This window comes from Schistocerca gregaria, chromosome 1, assembly GCF_023897955.1.
Source record: "Schistocerca gregaria isolate iqSchGreg1 chromosome 1, iqSchGreg1.2, whole genome shotgun sequence".
NCBI classification, from domain to species: domain Eukaryota; kingdom Metazoa; phylum Arthropoda; class Insecta; order Orthoptera; family Acrididae; genus Schistocerca; species Schistocerca gregaria.
Genome location: NC_064920.1, coordinates 197,533,568 through 197,554,225, shown reverse-complemented (window position 1 = coordinate 197,554,225; position 20,658 = coordinate 197,533,568). Strand labels below are relative to the sequence as shown.

The window sequence follows — 20,658 nt, the reverse complement described above, 5'->3', positions numbered from 1 at the left end:
CGAGTAACATACTGATCTAAATACTTTGCACTTTTCATGGTCCAAGAAGAACGGTACACACAATGGGTAGCTGAAAATACGCAAGTAACTCAAAGATAGTAATTGACTTATAGCGAATCAGATGAACATTCTATACTGGTTAATTACTCACTAATGAAAATTTACCTGTAAAATGGCTTTCGTAGTTGACGTGAAGATAACGGATGAACGCGTGTGCACTGAATCAGAAACAGAAGTCGGTCTGCTTTTGTACAAGCTACAGTTACGTAAGTCAGTATGCGGCGGTGTCATCAACTGCCTATCCCTGTGAACGCCCTTAACAACTCCGCCACGTCAACATTCCACGTGTCATTCGTCCCCCCTTCTCCAGGTCTATTACTTCCCACGTATTGGCTCCTCCAGCTGTCTCTTTCATTTTTTTGCCGTCTGAGAATGGCTCAGGTCAACACAAATAGATTACTGGTGGCCCGGCGGAACTGGGTTGCGGCTCCCTTCTCCAGAGCGGCCAGGCAATTAACTACAATACGGTAGGTCACGCCACGTCGGCGCTGCTGACGTCACACCAGCAACAACTGCTACTGCCAGCTCACGTCGCTTTCAGTTCGCCGCAAAGGCGCAAAGTAAGCAGTGGAACCATGGGTGATATGGCGCATAAAAAAGGGGATAGATCTGATGCTAAGACAACCGCCCAATCTCACTTCTGACAGCTTTATCCAAAATTCTTGAAAAAGTAATGTATTCACGAGTAGCACCATATATTTGAAAAAATGAAATACTAACAATATGTCAATTTGGTTTTCAGAAGGCTTTCCAGCAGAAGATGCTATATATGCTTTCACTGATCAAATATTAAATGCAATGAATAACCGAACATAACCCATTGGGATATTTTGTGATCTCTCAAAGGCTTTTGATTATGTGAATCATGAAATTCATCTAGATAACCATAGTATTGTGGTGTGAGTGGGACAGTGCACAAATGGTTTATTTCATACTTAACTGGAAGAATGCAGAAGGTTGAAATTAACAGTACAGATAGTGTACAAAAACCAGCAGAGTCCTGTAACTGGGAAGGTATCAAGAATGTTGACCCACAGGGTTCAGTCTTGGGTCCCTTATTGTTCTTAATATATATTAATGACTTGCCACTCTATATTCATGAAGATGAAAAATTAGTTCTTTTTGCTGATGATACAAGTACAGTAATCACACAAATCTGCAAATTTACTCTCACAAAATTTTGAGAAAAGACAGTATACAATTCTGTATAGTAAATGGCGTAACACCATTGATAAATATAAGACTATGAACGGAAGTCTGTTGCTAAGGTAGAATACTCAAAATTTCTGGGTGTGTGCACTGAAGAGAAATTGAATTGGAAGAAACACATTGATGATCTGCTGAAACGGTTAGGTTCAGCTACTTACGCTGTTAGGGTTATTTCAAATTGTGGTGGTAAACATATCAGTAAATTAGCCTACTATGCCTATTTTCATTCACCTACTATGCCTATTTTCATTCATTGTTTTCACATGGCATCATAATTTGGGACAATTCGTCATTAAGAGAGAAAGTATTCATTGCACAAAAGCGTGTAATCAGAATAATAGCTGGTCACCTTGCAGACATTTATTTAAGGAACTCGGGATATTCACAGTACCTTCGCAATACATATATTCCCTTATGAAATTTGTCATTAATAACCCATCCCAATTCAAAAATAACAGCGAAGTGCATAGCTAAAAGAAAGGATGATATTCACTATTCTGGATTAAATCTCACTTTGGCACAGAAAGGAGTGAATTATGATGCCACAAAAATCTTTGGTCATTTGTCAAACAGTATTAAAAGTCTGACAGATAGCCAACCAACATTTAAAAGCAAACTAAAAGAATTTATGAATGACGACTCCCTCTACTCAGTAGATGAATTCTTAGATATGAAGTAGTAAATGCAAAAAAAAAAAAAAAAAAAAAAAAAAAAAATTAATTAATTATTTTCTGAAAAGAAAATTTATGTCGTATTCATGATATATGGAACAATGATTAATGTATGTATGTATTACATATTACGCTCCTAAGGGGCAAATCGTCAGACGGACATACTATCGAAATTTCCTGACGAAGTGAACATCTTGTGCGTATTCTGATGTGGCTACTGGATGTTGTCAAGACGAATCGTTGTGGGAATCTCTCAAGACAGGTATTTTTACTGCATGTCAACGTCTCAGATTGCCTCCTGCACAGAACTTGCTGCTTTTTGGGCCTATCTACTTTAGCGTCGCCTTCATAATTTTCGTAACTTAGCACTAAGTGGCTTTATCCTTTTTTCTCCGGTGAAGAAACCATTGCACAGCTTCCATTTCTAGAATGATGACGAGGTAATTTTCCAACAGTCGAAATGAAGACTTTTATAAACAAGTCATCGATCGTTGGTAAAAATGTGCGTGAGACACAAGATGACCAAAAAGAATAAGTTCTAATTACCATCTCGAAAAAAATCGTATTAGGACCATCAAACTTGATGATGGCACTCTCCTAAGGCACAGTTTCTCTGGCGTTTCAGCAAATATCTGCAGTTTCGTCTTTACAATGTGTGTGTGTGTGTGTGTGTGTGTGTGTGTGTAGCTGGAGTCAGCCAAAACAGACACTACTCATTACGTGTTTCATCCGACACCCAGCGTCGACGGAAAGTGTCGGTTTGTTTCGTGTTACAAACAAAATGATTTTTAAAGCGGAATTTTACATGCTCATTCTATAGAGCGGTGCCAAATTAGTCTAGCGCAGTATTTGTTTCATCGATTTGTCTTAACAGGGACAGTAAAACACGATGAATAACCACCAGTATTCCGGCACCGTTTGAACAGTGTTGCTGCATGGCGGGAGCAGTCAGCGCGATCCAGGGCAGCACTGTCACTGCTGGTGTTCTGGTTATTCTATTATTCTATTAATACACATCGATAAAAATATCGCATTCACTAATTTGGGAACGCTCTATCGAACAAAGTAAATTTACCCATTAAAACCCAAATTTGTTTGTAATGGGAAACAAACCGAAGCTTTCCGAAGCGTGAAAGACGTAATGAGCAATATTTATTTGGACTGACTATACTTACACACTGCAAAAACGAAATTTCACATATCGGCTGAGACATCAGGGGAAAAAGCGCCTGACAACTCTTACAACAGACATCTGGTATAGAGGGTGTTCCTACTTTGTACTATCGAAATTTCCTGACGACGTGAACAAATTGTGTGTATATTATGTGGTTATTTGATGTTGTCAAGACGAGGCGTTGTGGGAATCTCTCGAAATAGGTGTTTTTGCTGCACGTCAACGTCCCAGGCTGTCTCCTTCACAGAACTTGCTTTCTTGGCCTGTAAAATTTAGCCCCGCCTTCAGTGGCTTTGTTCTTTTTTTTTTCGGTGAAGAAACCACTGCACATCTTCCATTTCTAGAATGATGACGAGGTAATTTTCGAACAACCAATGGACGCAGTACATTTAAATCTCCTAATAACGTATAATGACGTCGAAGTGGTTTTCGAGGTGAAATGATTCCTGAAAAAGAAGTGCAGGCTTTCAATTCATCCATCGATGGTAAAACCATATTTGGTTATGTTTGTAAAAATGATGATAATTAAAGCTTATCCATTTTATCCATCTTGTGTGTGCCATAAATTTTTAGTAATGGTGGATGAATTGTTTGTAAAAGTCTGCGTTTTGACTACTGTCCGGGAATCTTTCCAGTTCTAAATCACCTCAAAGTCATTATATGCAATAACGAAAAAAGAAAAACTGGTACATATCGTGTACGACGTGGCATTGACTCGACTAATGTCTGAAGTAGTGCTGGAGGAAACTGACACCATCACTCCTCCAGAGCTGTCCATAAATCCGTAAGAGTATGAGGGGTGGAGATCTCTTTGAACAGCATGTTGCAAGGCATCTCAGATATGCTCAATAATGTTCATGTCGAGGGAGTTTGGTGGCCAGCGGAAGTGTTTAAACTCATAAGAATGTTCCTGGAGCCACTCTGTAGCAATTGTGGGCGTGTGGGGTGTCGCATTGTCCTGCTGGAATTGCCCAAATCTGTCGGGATAAACAATGGGCATGAATGGACGCAAGTGATCAGACAGGATGCTTACGTACGTGTTACCTGTCAGAGTCGTATCTAGACGTATTAGGGGTCCCATATCACTGCAACTGCACACGCCCCACACTATTCCAGAGCCTTCACCAACTTCAACAGTCTCCTGATAACATACATGGTCCATGGATTCATGGGGTTGTTCCCATACCCATACACGTCCATCCGCTCGATACAATTTGAAACGAGACTCGTCCGACCAGGAGATATGTAACTTAGTAGGGACCACAAGTGCACTACAAACAACACAAAATTACTTTTTCTCAGAAACCAAAAACACCACGGGACCCGAAATTCAACACAACTGCGTGCATTTCATCTACCTCGGAAGATGTTCAAAATGGTCCATGTAGGCGAAGACAGTGACATGTTTCACCTCTTACCGCTCTCGGAATGTTGCAGGCTCTGTTGTAAAATGGAAATGCCGTGTGGCTAGGGCCTCCAGTCGGGTAGACCGTTCGCCTGTTTTAAGTCTTTGGAGTTGACGCCACCTCGGCGACTTGCGTGTCGATGGGGACGAAATGATGATGATAAGCACAACACAACACCCAGTCCCTGAGCGGAGAAAATCTCCGACCCAACTGGGAATCGAACCCGGGCCGTTAGGTGTGACATTCCGTCGCGCTGACCACTCAGCTGGCAGGGATAGACACAGGCTCTCTTCATCTCATTCTACACAGCTGCACACCCATTTTCAGTTCGTTGCTGTAGTTGTACTACATCTCAATTGCAACACATGCACGAGCTCCTTGAGATGACCACGAATGTAGAAGTCCAGAGGTTAAGATCCTGAGATTTGGCGGGCCGGCAACTGTTAATGTATGATCTGTCCACTTATCGAGATAAGCAACGTTGAGATAATCTTTTGCCCCCCGACTGAAATGGGCAGGATCACCGTCGTGAACAACCAAAAACGGTTCAAATGGCTCTGAGCACTATGGGACTCAACATCTGAGGCCATCAGTCCCCTAGAACTTAGAACTACTTAAACCTAACTAACCTAAGGACATTACACACATCCATGCCCGAGGCAGGATTCGAACCTCCGACCGTAGAGGTCACGCGGTTCCAGACTGAAGCGCCAAGAACCGCACGGCCACACGTGCACAACCATACGTTGGTTCGTGTAGCGAATGAGACATCATCAAGCAGACCACTCATTCCATGTTCCAAAATCTGTCGATACACTCTACCGGTCACGCGCTTCGATATGCTGGCGGAAATACAGTACGTTTAAATCCGAACTTATAGATAAAACATAATCCGAAATCGTGCTAAACGCAAATTATTCTCGAGCAGTTAGTTCATGAGCCCACTCGAATAGTAAATGGTTGAGAAAACACTGTTCACCTCTTAGCAACAAATAATGATGAGCTAATAACGAGCATGAAGACAGATACAGGGATTAGTGAACGCAGGGCTGCGTAGCGAAACTGAATACCGTAACTCCCAAGTAATCCAAAAATGAACGAACAATATATCTATTCAAAAAGTCAGATAAAAGTTCGCTTGACGCCATCCTGAGAGATAGTCTTCGCTGCTTCCAAATTAAGAGCGTAATTGTAATCCAGATGCGGCTTAAATTCAAAGAAATATTATCGACAGCAATTGAGAGATTTATACCAAATAAATTAACAAATAACGGAGCTGATCCCCCAAGGTACACATGTCAGGTCAGAGCACTGTTGCAGAAGCAATGAAAAAAGCACACGAAATTTAAACGAACGCTAAATCCCTAAGGTTGGTGATCTTTCACAGCAGCCCGAAATTCAGCGCGGACTTCAATGCGAGATGCCTATAACAGTTTCAAAAGCGAAACTTTGTCTCGAAACCTGGCAGAAATCAAGGAGATTCTGGTTCAAATGGCTCTAAGCACTGTGGGACTTAACATCCGAGATCATCAGTCCCCTAGAACTTAGAAACTACTTAAACCTAACTAACCTAAGGACATCACACACATCCATGCCCGAGGCAGGATTCGAACCTGCAAACGTAGCAGTAGCGTGGTTCCGGACTGAAGCGCCCAGAACCGCTCGGCCACAAAGGATGGCGGAGATTCTGGTCGTGTGTAAAGTATACTAACGGCAAGACACAATTAGTGTCTTCTCTGAGCGACTGAGCGATAGCACTGGAGATACTATCGAAGACACAGACTTCCGAAACTCCTTCACGAAAAAAGACAAAGTAAATATTCCAGAATTCCAGAATTAGAATGAAGAACGGCTGACAATGTGATTAACTTAGGAGTAGATATCCTCGGAGTAGTGAAGCAACTTAAATCACTTAATAAAAGCAAGTCTTCCGGTCCAGGCTGTGTACAAATTAGAGCTATGCTGATGCAATAACTCCATACTTAACAGTTATACACACCCGCTCGCTCGACAAAAGATCTATACCCAACGACTAGAAAGAAAGCTGCGCAGTTCACACCAATATTCAAGAAAGGCAGCAGGAGTAATCCACTAAATTACAGGCCCACATTATTAACGTCAATATTCCGCAGGATTTTGGAACATATATTGTGTTCGAACATTATGAAGTACCCCGAGGAGAACGGTCTATTGACACACAGTCAACAAGGATTTAGAAAACATCGTTCTTGTGAAGCACAACTAGCTCTTTACTCACAAGAAGTGTTGAGTGCTACTGATAAGAGATTTCAAATTGATTCCGTATTTCTAGATGGCTTTCGACACCATATCACACAAACGGCTTGTAGTGAAATTGCGTGCTTATGGAATATCGTCTCAGTTATGTTACTGGATTATGATTTCCTGTCAGAGAGGTCACAGTTCGTAGTAACTGACGGGAAGTCACCGAGTAAAACGGAAGTGATTTCTGGCGTCCCCCAGAGTGGTGCTATAGGCCCTTTGCTGTTTCTTATCCGGATAAACGATTTGGGAGACAATCTGAGCAGCCGTCTTATGTTGTTTGCAGATGATGCTGCCGTGTGTCATCTAGTAAAGTCACCAAAAGATCAAAACAAACTGCAAAACGATTTAGAAAAGATATCTGTATGCCAGTTGACCCTAATTAATTAAAAGTGTGAGGTCACCCACATGAGTGCTAAAAGGAATCCGTTAAACTTCAGTTACACGATAACAATCAGTCGGATATAAAGACCGTAAATTCAACTAAATACCTAGGAATTACAGTTACGAACGACTTAAATTGGAAACAACACATAGAAAATGTCGTGGGGATGGCAAATCAAAGACTGTATTTTATTGTCAGAACACTTAGAAAATATAACATACCTACTAAAGAGACTACCTATACTACGCTTGTCCGCCCTCTTTTCGAATACTGCTGCGCGGTGTGGGATCATTACCACATGGAATTCATGGAGTAAGCCGAGAAAGTTCAAACTGACGCCATTTTGAAATTGTCCTGCAGCTACGCTATCTGTCGGAAGCCACGGACACTTGGCGGTTGGCGCACTCACTCAGGAGACTTCAAATAATACATACGTGGACATCATTAAAGCAAAGGCGTTTCTCGTTACGTCTGGATCATCTTACGAAATTTGAATCACCAACTTTTTCCTCCGAATGCGGAAATATTTTATTGATGCCGTCCTACATAGGGAGAAACGATCATCATAATAAAATCAGAGCTCGCACGGAGAGATACAGATGTTCGAGAATTGAATAGCAGAAAATTATTGTGAAGGTGGTTCGATGAACCTCTGCCAGGCACTTGAATGTGATTTGCAGAGTGTCCATGTAGATGTAGATGTGGAATAACATACAGTCTGTGTCACAGATTGTCCACTATACCATAACAAATATTGCTGCAAAACGATGTTGATAACGTCGTATTGTAACTACGCGAGAATTCTCATACGCCCACACATGCATGTTATGAGCCTTCACGACACCCGTAGGGATGAAAAGGCTCTTATCCGTAAACTCTACCCGACCACCGAACAGTGGATCAGCAGCATGGCGCTTCAGTGACCACTGGCAAAAATTCTCATGTCTAGGATAGTCTGCAAGTGTCAGGTCACATACGTTCTGCAGGTGAAATGGGTGGAATTGCTGTCTCCGAAGCAGGCACGATACATCTGGTTGAGGAACCCTTCAAATGGCATTTGTACTCATGGTCGGAATTTCATCTACCATTTCTAAATGTTCGCAACAGCCATTCCATTCAGTTAAGGCAGGCCTAACCGTGGCACACCATGAATACCATAGCCTCTTAAACGCCTGTCCACAGCTGTGAAAGTCTGATGGTTTGGTGCTGTTTGGAAACATTTCCATATACCGTCATTTTGCTGCTAGTGCATTGCCTCGTGCTGCGTCTAATGGAGGTGCATGTGCGCGTATTCACCGTCTGAGTACGACATTGTACACAAGGGCTGCAGTCTATGAACTACCGACAGAATGAATGTAAGTAGTACGTCTGGTGCCGCTACACTACAACGCTCCGCAGAGTGCAACGGAACACAACAAAGTCAATAAAGAAATTCATTTCCTGCCGGAACCAACCGAGCGGTGTAGAGGAGTGCTGGCGAAAACGCTAATTACGGAAGAATGTGAACTCATTTTCCAGCATTGTGAACTGCGTACAGTAGAGGAACAGTTCTGAGACGACGACTGCTTGTACCAGCATGACAATGCATTCTGTCATAAAGTAGTATCTATGAGGCAATGGTTTATGGACAATAGCATTCCTCAAACGGACTAGTCTACCAAGAGTCCCAACATGAATACAACAGAACACCTTTGGGGTGAGTTAGAACGCCGACTTCATTCCAGACTGTGGTGTTGCCAAAAGAGCGAGCAGCTACAGCTAAGTTGGTACCTAGCAACGCATACACAGGAACAGATACGAGGTGCGACAATAAAGTAATGAGACTGATTTTCTTTGCAAGATGTGGCAACCCTGCACGCTTACGTAGGCACAATATCTTTGACCTTGGTCTATAAGCTGCTTCTAGTCCAAGAAGCACATTGATGCAACTGCTCAGTCATGAGTTGTGCTGTAATAAGTTAACACGTGTTCGTGTCTCTCGTCACGGAAATGGAACTGCATAATATTGTGCAATGGTATGCCATTTCTTTTTGCAATAAATTGGATGAAAACGCGACTACAACTTACGGTAAGCTTCAGAAGGCTTTTGGAGAGGAGGTTATGTCAAGAGCTCAAGTTTTTCGTTGGCATAGAATGTTTAGTGAAGGCAGAACGAATGTTGAAGATGAAGACAGCAGTGGACGACCATCAACCTCACGGACGGATGTCAACTTGGCCAGGGTGCATGAAATCGTACGATCTTGTCGAAGATTACCCGTGAAAATGATTGTAGAAGAACTGTACATCAATCGAGAAACGGTTCATCTAATAATAACTGAAGATCTTGGTATGAGAAAGATTTGTGCAAAAATGGTCCTCAAAAATCTCACACTACAACAGCGAGAAACACGGAAAAATGTGGCAGCCGATCTCTTAGAGCAAACGGAAATCAATCCAGAATTGTTGAGCCATGTTATCACTGGTGATGAAAGTTGTTTTCTTCAGTACGATCCAGAGACAAAACGCCGAAGTTCGCAATGGTGCTCAAAGGGATCACCCAGACCAAAAGAAGCTCTCATGTCAAAGTCAAAAGAGAAGTGAATGCTTGTGTGCTTCTCTGATTGTTCATAAAGAGTGGGTGCCTCCTGGACAAACAGTTAACCAATATTACTACAAATAAATTTTAGAAAGACTTCGTAAAAGAGTTCTTCGTGTCCGTGCAAACATTGCTGCTAATTGAATTCTGCATCACGATAATGCACCATCCCATACTGCTCCGTCAGTACAGCAATTTTTAAACTCAAAATAAATTTCAGTACTACCACAGACACCTTATTCATCAGATATCGCTCTGTGCGACGTTTTTCAATTTCCAAGAGTCAAAATGGCGGTCAAGGGACACCATTTTCAAACAACGCAAGATGTCCAAAAACTGTGACGAGGGTCGTGGAGGATATTACAGAAGATGAGTTCCAGAAATGTTACCATCAATGGCAGAAGCGCTGGAAAAAGTGTGTGCAATCAGAAGGGAACTACTTTGAAGGAGACAACACTGAACTTGACTAAAACGGTAAGCAAGATTTTTTTTTCATATCAGTCTCATTATTTTATTGTCGCACCTCGTAGTCGGTGCAAGCCGTATCGACAAGCGAGTGGTACCGGAGTAGCCATGCTCAGAAACGTTTCCCTACGCCGCTGCAACTGCTCTTCTGCTTACGGCCGAGCTCAGAAATGGTCGGCCCTAGTCCGCTATCATTGACTAAGACCACAGCATCGTCTCGTAGTAGGCCTGCTGTGTGATCAGTGTATTAGGCAGAACACTGCTTATTGTTGAATGTACTCTGAGTGAGAGACGTGTATTTTGTCTGTACCAAGTGATACATGAATGTTTAGAGACAGTTGTAAATATTCATGATATTGCTATAGAAATGGATTGTACAAGTTAGGTAATCCTTCTTATCTATGTAGTAATAAAATGAACTAACATTCCATGTGTTAGGAAAGCAAAGAAAAGTTTGGAATAGGAATTAAAGTTCAAGGAGAAGAAATAAAAGCTTTGAGATTTTCTGATAACACAGTAATTCTGTGAGAGACAGCAAAGGACTTAGAAGAGCAGTTAAATGGAATGGACAGCGTCTTGAAAGGAAGATATAAGATGCACATCAACAAAAGCAAAACAAGGAAAATAGAATGTAGTCGAATTAAATCAGGTGATGCTAAGGGAATGAGATTAGGCATCAAGACACTTAAAGTACCAGACGATTTGGGTAGCAAAGTAACTGATGATGGCCGATGTAGAGAGGATATAAGATGCGGACTGGCAATAGCAAGAAAAGCATTTCTGAAGAAGAGAAATTTAATACGTCGAGTATAGACTGGGGTGTCGGGTAATCTTTTCTAAAGGTATTTTTATGGAGTATACACATATATAGAAGTAAAACATGGACGATAAACAGTTTAGACAAAAAGAGAATAGAAGCTTTAGAAATGTAATGCTAAAGAAGAATGCTGAAGATTAGATGGATAGACAACATAACTAATTAGGAGGTACCAAACAGAAATGGGGAGAAGAGAAATTTTTGGTACAACCTGACTAGAAGAAGGGATCGGTTGGTAGGACACATTCTCAGACATCAAGTTTAGTATTGGAGAGCAATAGGGGTGGTGGGGGGTGGGGGGAATCGTAGATGGAGACCAAGAGATGAATAGAGTCAGCATATTTACAAACATGAAGGTTTTAGTGGTTATGCAGAGAAGGGGCTCGCACAGGTTAGAGTACCACAGAGAGCTGCATGAAACCAGTCTTCAGAAAGAGGACCACAACAACATTCTATGTGTTATAGTATCCACTCGGTATCCTCTCGGAGAAAACCCTAGAAACACCTATTGTGTCAACGTGTGTATTTTCGTCTGGTACAACACAGACTCCAGCGTTGCACATCATTACCTTGTTTGATTTCGGCTCGTGAGGAAGAATGGCCTTTCATTCCTCGACAGATGTTCAGACACCTCAGTGGAAGTCCCATGGATCCTCCCTTGAAAATCCTCTGTAATATACACTATCTGATCAAAAGAATCCGAACACTGGTTGTTGTTGTTATTGTTGTCTTCAGTCCTGAGACTGGTTTGATGCAGCTCTCCATGCTACTCTATCCTGTGCAAGTTTCTTCATCTCCCAGTACCTACTGCAACCTACATCCTTCTGAATCTGCTTAGTGTATTCATCTCTTGGTCTCCCTCTACGATTTTTACCCTCCATGCTGCCCTCCAATACTAAATTGGTGATCCCTTGATGCCTCTGAATATGTCCTACCAACCGATCCCTTCTTCTAGTCAACTTTTGCCAGAAACTCCTCTTCTCCCCAATTTTATTCAATACCTCCTCATTAGTTATGTGATCTAAACATCCAATCTTCAGCATTCTTCTGTAGCACCACATTCCGAAAGCTTCTATTTTCTTCTTGTCCACACTATTTATCGTCCATGTTTCATTTCCATACATGGCTATACTCCATACAAATACTTTCAGAAACGACTTCCTGACACTTAAATCTATACTCCATGTTTAGTGGATATTAATATGGGGTACGTTCACCCTTCGGCTTTACGACGACTTGAACAGTTCTGGGACTCCAAGCCATATTACAGTGTGGCGTGTTCAACCTTCGTGATGGTTTGAACACCGTTGGGGTCCCAACATATCCCAAAACATCTCTTATTAAAGTCTACTAACATATGTCCGGTTACTTTTGGCCAGATAGCATTTGATGTGGGGAACTATGATATGGGGAATATTCATGTGGGTTTCCATAGGACGTGTGGTAGTAATGGCATATTCCAGCAGGGTAACAACACGTGTCACTAGGCCAGAATCTTGTTACAGTAGTTGAAGGCGCATGCCGATGAATTGGCTACCAAATTCGCCTGATCTGAATGGGAACGCTATCAGCCGCCATCTCCGCGTCCATAATCCACCTGCCCGTAATTTACGAGAACAGCCTGACCTGTGCTTTCACATCTGCTGCCACATCTCTACGGAAACCTAGCAATGACTTATCGAATGCATGACACAGAGAATTGGTGGTGTATTACGTTCCAAAGGTGAACCAACACGCTTTTAAGTAGTTGGTCGTAATGCCTTGGTTCATCAGCGTATCGTGCATTAAAAAAGTTAGCCCTTCCTTAATTATTAGCTGTACTGCTGGTGCCGGTTGTTCGGCGGTCCTACCTGTGTGCGGGCTGCACGGCGTGGTGAGTCGTGCGGCGGTAGCGAGGGCACTGACCGCTCCACGGCGATGTGAGGCGGCGGCGGCGGCGGCGCGACGCCGGAGTCGGCGCCCGAGCTGCTGACTCACCTGGACAGCCCACCGAACACAACGGCGGACGCCGGCACGCCCCTACTGTTCGCAATTCTCACTCACCGGAGGAGGGTCAAGTTCCATAGTCAAGCAACGGAGAGAAAACGCAACGAAAAAACTGCTCAGAAACTTGTTACTGGGGCTGGAAAAACGTTGATTTTTTTTCTTTTTTTTTCCCCTCAGCGTAATCTCCACTGAGCTCTGTGTGATCCCATAGGCTTACAACCTTTCGCATCTCGTGGATTATGGTCTGATGTGCCATGGTGTAATATACACTCATGCTCATAAATTAAGGATAATTACAGAACGTGTTGCCACACAACGTGGCACTACACAAAAGTGGCGCTAATAGCATAGGCACATAGTGAACACACATGACAGTCCACGGTATTGGTGATAAGTAGAGAAAACCGTACCAAGACAAATGTGCTACAAAACGCCACTGTTTCCTGCGCATGTACCCTGACATCAATATGGGATATGATCACCATGCACACGTACACAGGCCGCACAACGGGTTGGCATACTCTGGATCAGGTGGTCGAGCAGCTGCTGGGATATAGCCTCCCATTCTTGCACCAGTGCCCATCGGAGCTCCTGAAGTGTCCTAGGGGTGTGAAGACGTGCAACCGAGAGAATCCCAGACGTGCTCGATGGGGTTTAGGTCTGCAGAGAGGCATATTTTCTGTTTCAATGTACTCCTCCACGATGGAAGCTCGGTGGGGCCGTGCGGTATAATCCGTCAGCAGGGAGGTGGGAACCACTGCACCCCTGAAAAGGCGGACATACTGGTGCAAAATGACGTCCCTGACTTCTTACAGTTCCTCTGTCAAAGACATGCACGGGTGTATGTGCACCAATCATAATCCCACCCCACCCCATCAAACCGCGACCTCCGTACAGGTCCCTTTCAAGGACATTAAGGGGTTGGTATCTGGGTTCTGGTTCACGCCAGATAAAAATCCGGTGAGAATCACTGTTCAGACAATACCTGGACTCGTCTGTGAACATATCATGGGACCATGTTCCAATGACCATGATCCGAGCTGCTGACTCACCTGGACAGCCCACCAGGCTTTACAGGCTCTCCTGTGACAAGAGGTCAGTGGAATGCTTCTTGCAGGTCTCCGGGCGAATAAACAATGTCTGTTCAGTCGTCTGTAGACTGTGTGTCTGGAGACAACTGTTCCAGTGGCTGCGGTAAGGTCCCGAGCAAGGCTACCTGCAGTAATCCGTGGCCGTCTGCGGGCACTGATGGTGAGATATCGGTCTTCTTGAGTTGTACGCCGTGGACGTCCCGTACTGTAGCGCCTGGACACGTTTCCTGTCTGCTGGAATCGTTGCCATAATCTTGAGATCACACTTTGTGGCACACGGAGGGCCCGTGCTATCACCTGCTGTGTTTGACCAGCCTCCAGTCGCCCTAGTATTCTACCCCTCATAACGTTATCATTATGTGTTCTTTGAGACATTTTCAACACACAGTCACCATTAGCACGCCTGAAAACGTCTGCGCACTTGCTGTACCGTACTCTGACATGCACCAACACAGCTCTGCCTATGTGGACCGCTGCCAGCGCCACCGTGCGACGACCGCACGTCAAATACACTCCATGGTCATACCCCGAGGTGACTGAAACCTGCAAACCGCTCACCAGAGCGTTGTTTCACCATATATCAGCATTATCCTTAATTTATGAGCATGAGTGTAGTTTAATTTTTACCTACAGCAGTCAGTGTTGCGAGACTTCTACATGCAATAGTTTCGCTGTCTGTATAAGGTATAAGATACTGAAAAAATGTGAATTGTTTGTCATATGGCCACGGGCGTTGGACACAAGCATGAAAACACTGCGAAATATGCGTACCTGCTCATAAATGAAGATGCTAGTCAAACCTGCAGGGCGTGCGATTGTATTTCACCAGGAACGGCACCTGTGCAATGTCCTCAATATATTGCGAATGTCACTCGTGGTCAGAACAGTATTTGTGCATTACGTCGATCCAAGTGAGTTCGAACATGAGATAATAGTTAGTGTTCGTATTTCGGATGCTTCCACAACCAAGATAGCCGAAGTTTTTGGTACTTCAAGAAGCGCCGTATCGAAGATTTATACTGCATACAGGGAAAAAAGGAAGTGAAAAGATGGACGAAAGTGTGTGTTGAGTGATCGTGGCGGACGGTCATTAAAAAAGATTGTGACAAAAAAATAAGAGGGCGAAAGCCACAAAAATCAGTGCAGAACTGAATGTCGCCCTCGCGAACCCTGTCAGCACAAAAACAGGGAACTGAAGGACGAACTGGAATTTCAGAACCATTCACAGTAAACGTGGTGCCGAAGCTATAAAACCGGGAGTAGGAGCGATGGAAGAAAGTCATTTCGTCGGATGAGTCTCGTTTCACACTGTTTCCAACTTCTGGAAGGGCTTACGTCCCAAAAGCGAAATATGGCGGGGGCTCTGTGATGTTTTGTGCAGCCATACCGTGGCTATCCCATTGGTGCCATTGTTATTCCGCGGGATCGCATTACTACCAAGATTATGTGACCATTTTGGCTGATTAGGCCTATCCCATGGAACAATATTTGTCATCCAGTGGCCGGCCGCTGTGGCCGAGGGGTCCTAGGCGCTTCACTCTGAAACCGCGCCACTGCTACGGTCGCGGGTTCGAATCCTGCCCCGGGCATGGATGTGTGTGGTGTCCTTAGGTTAGTTAGGTTTAAGTAGTTCTAAGTCTAGGGGACTGATGACCTCATAAGTTAAGTCCCATAGTGCTTAGAGCCATTTGATCTATTTGGAGAGAAGGGTCCGTGATCGCTATCGACCTCCATTATTGTTACTTCAATTTGTTACTATTTTGTGGGAATAATGATATAAGATTTTCTTGAAAAAATCATACAAAATCTCTATTTATCGTGACCAATAGAAGCTGTTTTCAAACGGCTTCAAATGGCTCTGAGAACCATGGGACTTAACATCTGCGGTCATCAGTCCCCTAGAACTTAGAACTACTTAAACCTAACCAACCCAAAGACATCACACACATCCATGCCCGAGGCAGGACTCGAACCTGCGACCGTAGCAGTCTCGCGGTTCCGGACTGAAGCGCCTAGAACTGCATGGCCGGCATCTGTTTTCAGTACCAGCGGTTTTCCATAACGTTATTAAGAATGGTAATGTGTGTGTTTATTTAGTTTTTCCATATTTTTGTCCACGCCCTATATGTGCGTGAAGTTTTCTGGTGTAGACAGCTACAAGACTCCGCGTCCTCTCGTCACTATTTCCTTTCCTCTGCAAGGCGGGGAGCTAAATCCGCAGACTGAAAACGTACAAAACAATATCAAAATTTGTACTAACTAATGTTGTTTTTTTTTTCAGAAGAGTAGGAATATATATGGAGTAGGTATCCACATACTTAGAAGAGACATACATTGTGTCCAAAGTCACGCGCCTATGGAGTTAAGGTTCACTTGTAAGCGCTCAGCAGCTTCCGAATGCAGCTGCATTTCTAGCTAGTAGAGAAAAATCCACTTCGAAATTATCGTGGATTTTGTACATGCAAACCATATGGATATTAGTAATTTGCATTCGATGTCTAGAATAAACTTTCCATAAAGCATTGAAGAAATAAACTCAAAGGCATTTCGCTTGTCTGCGAGAAGGTTAAATGAAAAGAAAGATCGCTATTGCTGTTCTTATATCTCGTCTTGCACTATATGCAGTTGCCCGTGACTTTGTTTTAATATCCTGAGGTCACTTTGTGAAAGGGCTTCCCAATACGTCAAGGTGAAAGTATCCGGAAAAATTTAGAATTTGGACCTAGGAAATCAACATTAGCGATTTATCGAACATTCGAATACTTTTCGGAAACGAAATACTCATGCTTATTTTTCTGGTACGATCTTTGTAATCGCTGCCCATCTAAAGAGAAACTGAAATGATAATTGTAAATAATCCTTCATTCTCATTAGTAGCACATTTTCCTATTGAAGCTTCTTGCAAATAAGGGTGGTGACTTGGATATCTGTATAATCCGGAGAAAATGACTCAGGATGCCACATATCAGTCTTATCCCCAGGGGAAAATAGCTCGAAATGCGTGCAATTTAACGGATTGATTGGCCACACACTCCCATACTAACGAAATAATCCAGTAGTTGTCTCGCAAATATACGCTATCTTTTCAAAAACATCCGAACACCTCTTTCTAATACGGAACAGCCCGTTAGAAGTCACGGAGAGCTTATTCTGTGCACCTACGCCACTCATCATCTGACAGCCAATGAGCATTCAGTAGTGTTCTGAGCGTTCTGATGTGGATGTCATAGCTAATGCGAGCATTAAACATAATCTTAGCGAGTTATTTGGTAAATTTTTATTTGATTTTTTGTGAATTATCATCGCTTATGCTGACGGTAAGTGACAACTTCTGCATAACCAAGCAAGAGACATCATTTGCAGGATACACGCTTTCTTCAAGCGTAACTGTCACTTGGAAACGGCAACAGAGCAAAAAAATTCTTCGCAAACCGTAGTTTTACCTTGCCCTCCAAATAGACAAACGTATTAATTCAGTATCAGTGTGGAGGAAACGAGAGCATGTAATGGATACTGATTATTCAAGGAAAATAACACAGATAATCTGTAAATAAAAGCCAACTTGGAAATAAGTAATGTTATCCAAAGCTTTGCTGAAATAAATCTGCATAACAACACTGCTGAAACACTTGGTTTAAATTTCAGATTAAGAACCCAAAACATTGAAGATATCAATATTTGTATAAATGGGTGCCTAGCAGAAAATCCCAAATTCACAAAATTCCTTGGGATTACAATTGATGAAAATTTAAGCTGGGACAAGAACATAGACTACATAAGTGGAAATCTCAGCTCAAGCCTATATGTTCTCCACAAACTCAGCTTCCCAAAAGACATAAATATTATGAAAATTACATACCACTCACTAATTTATTCCACATTAAATTACCGGTATGGCATAATTTTGTGGGGAGGCACCTCCAAAACAAACCTAAATAGAATATTCCAAGTGCAAAAATGAGCAGTAAGAATAACAGCCAACCTTAAGGGGAGAGAATCATGTCGGTCAGCATTCAAAGCTCTCAAGGTACTAACATTACCAAGCATTTACCTTTGTGAACTCTTTCACTGGACAAAATTCAAATATGTATCCGATACTCAAGATACCAAGCCCCAGCACAACCATGACACTAGGATGCGGAACTTATCCCATGAAGCACCATGAAATCCGAAAGCCCTTGAAAAACTTTCTTCATACTTGAGACAGATAAACAATACAAATAAATTCAAAAAGTCTCTCAAAACATTTTTGATACTGTTACTGTAGTATAAATGATTTCATGCATATAGCAGAATAATCCAAAAATGGCATTGTAATATTATGAACAAAAATTACAAAAATAGATGTAGACGAGTTTGAGATGTAGGATGTGTAATAAAGTAAGACAAATTGCCATGTAGTAGTGTGTACTAAATGCAATGTACCTTACAAAACCACAAAATACGTAAAAAAACTCTCTCTCTCTCTCTCTCTCTCTCTCTCTATATATATATATATATATATATATATATATATATATATATATATATTATTTTCGATTATTCCCTTTTGAGAGAGCGATTGAACTTGAGTAGTCATGATTTCTTCTTCTTTCTTCGTTCTTCCCAAATTCTCTTCATACGTTCACTGTGTTCTCCCTTGCGTTCTTCCGACCATCTTTTTCCCGTTCTGTTCTCCGTATGTTCTTGTTTAAGCGTGTGTTTCTGTATGATATTTCTAAACTGTTCTCTATTGATTATGTTGTTTTGTGTGATCCCCAGTTCTTTAATGTCTTCTTCTGCTTCAGTGATCCACTTTGTCTTGTTTTTGCTCTTGTTCATTATCTCAAAGATTTGTCTTGTGAGCCTGCTTTTATTCATCCTGCTGATATGTCCATAAAATTTCATCTTTCTCTTTCTAATGGTGTCTGTTATTGTTTCTATGTCTTTGTACATCTCTCTAGTTGGCCTCTTTACCCAAATTCCTTCCCGAAACACTGGTCCATATTTTTTCCTCAAAATTTTTCTTTCCTGCTTTTCAACTCTCTGATCTTAGTATGACCATGGATCACTGTAGTTTCTGCAGCATAAAGTGTTTCTGGGAATTATATGCCTGTCATCTCAACCGTTTTACAAATCCTAATGTGACGGTGATGTGTAGTTAAATAATGAATTTAATCAGCCATTTATTCTGAAGAATTCTCGAGTGGAAGTCCGGAACATTCAAAATAGGCAAATCTCTCACGAACATACACTGAGGTGACAACAGTCATCGAATGGCGATAATACATAAACTACTGGCCATTAAAGTTGCTACACCACGAAGATGACGTGCTACAGAAGAGAAATTTAACCGACAGGAAGAAGATGCTGTGACATGCAAATGATTAGCTTTTCAGAGCATCCACACAAGGTTGGCGCCGGTGGCGACACCTACAACGTGCTGACATGAGGAAAGTTTCCAACCGATTTCTCATACACAAACAGCAGTTGACCGGCGTTGCCTGATGAAACGTTGTTGTGATGCCTCTTGTAAGGAGGAGAAATGCGTTCCATCACGTTTTCGACTTTGATAAAGCCTATCGCGATTGCGGTGTATCGTATCGCGACATCGCTGCTCTCGTTGGTCGGGATCCAATGACTGTTAGCAGAATATGGTATCGGTGGGTTCAGAAGGGTAATACGGAACGCCGTGCTGGATCGCAACGGCCTCGTATCACTAGCAGTCGAGATGACAGGCATCTTATCCGCACGGCTGTAACGTATCGTGCAGCCACGTCTCGATCCCTGAGTCAGCAGATGGGGACGTTTGCGAGACAACAACCATCTGCACGAACAGTTCGCCGACGTTTGCAGCAGCATCGACTGTCAGCTCGGAGACCATGGCTGCGGTTACCCTTGACGCTGGATCACAGACAGATGCGCCTGCGATGGTGCACTCAACGACGAACCTGGGTGCACGAATGGCAAACGTCATTTTTTCGGATGAATCCAGATTCTGTTTACAGCATCATGATGGCCGCATCCGTGTTTGGCGACATCGAGGTGAACGCACATTGGAAGCGTGTACGTCATCGCCATACTGGGGTATCACCCGGTGTGATGGTATGGGATGCCATTGGTTACACGTCTCGGTCACCTCTTGTTCGCATTGACAGCAGTTTGAACAGTGGACGTTACATTTCAGATGTGTTGCGACCCGTGGCTCTACCCTTCATTCAATCCCTGCGAAACCCTACATTTCAGCAGGATAATGCACGACCGCATGTTGCAGGCCTTTACGAGCCTTTCTGGATACAGAAAATGTTCGGCTGCTGCCCTGGCCAGCACATTCTCCAGATCTCTCACCAATTGAAAACGTCTGGTCAATGGTGGCCGAGCAACTGGCTCGTCACAATACGCCAGCCACTACTGTTGATGAACTGTGGTATCGTGTTGAAGCTGCAGAGGCAGTTGTACCTGTACACGCCATCCAAGCTATGTTTGACTCAATGCCCAGGCGTATCAAGGCCGTTATTACGGCCAGAGGTGGTTGTTCTGGGTACTGATTTCTCTGGATC

The 20,658-nt window shown here is 42.9% G+C and overlaps 2 protein-coding genes across 6 annotated transcripts in view; one reads left to right on the top strand and one right to left on the bottom strand.

Moving 5' to 3' along the window:
* The window catches only part of LOC126336610 (organic cation transporter protein-like), a 366,616-nt gene extending 353,671 nt beyond the window's left edge, over positions 1 to 12,945 (bottom strand). The window contains exon 1 of one of the 3 annotated variants that reach the window (XM_050000483.1): positions 12,893 to 12,945. The gene's annotated coding sequence lies outside the window, so the exon portion shown is untranslated. Of the gene's footprint in view, positions 1 to 165; positions 297 to 12,892 lie in introns of those variants that run through there. The other 2 variants (XM_050000492.1, XM_050000519.1) reach the window with 2 other exon arrangements.
* Positions 1 to 20,658, top strand: part of LOC126336638 (organic cation transporter protein-like) — a 186,911-nt gene that overhangs the window by 68,337 nt on the left and 97,916 nt on the right. The gene's annotated exons all lie outside the window — the stretch shown is intronic.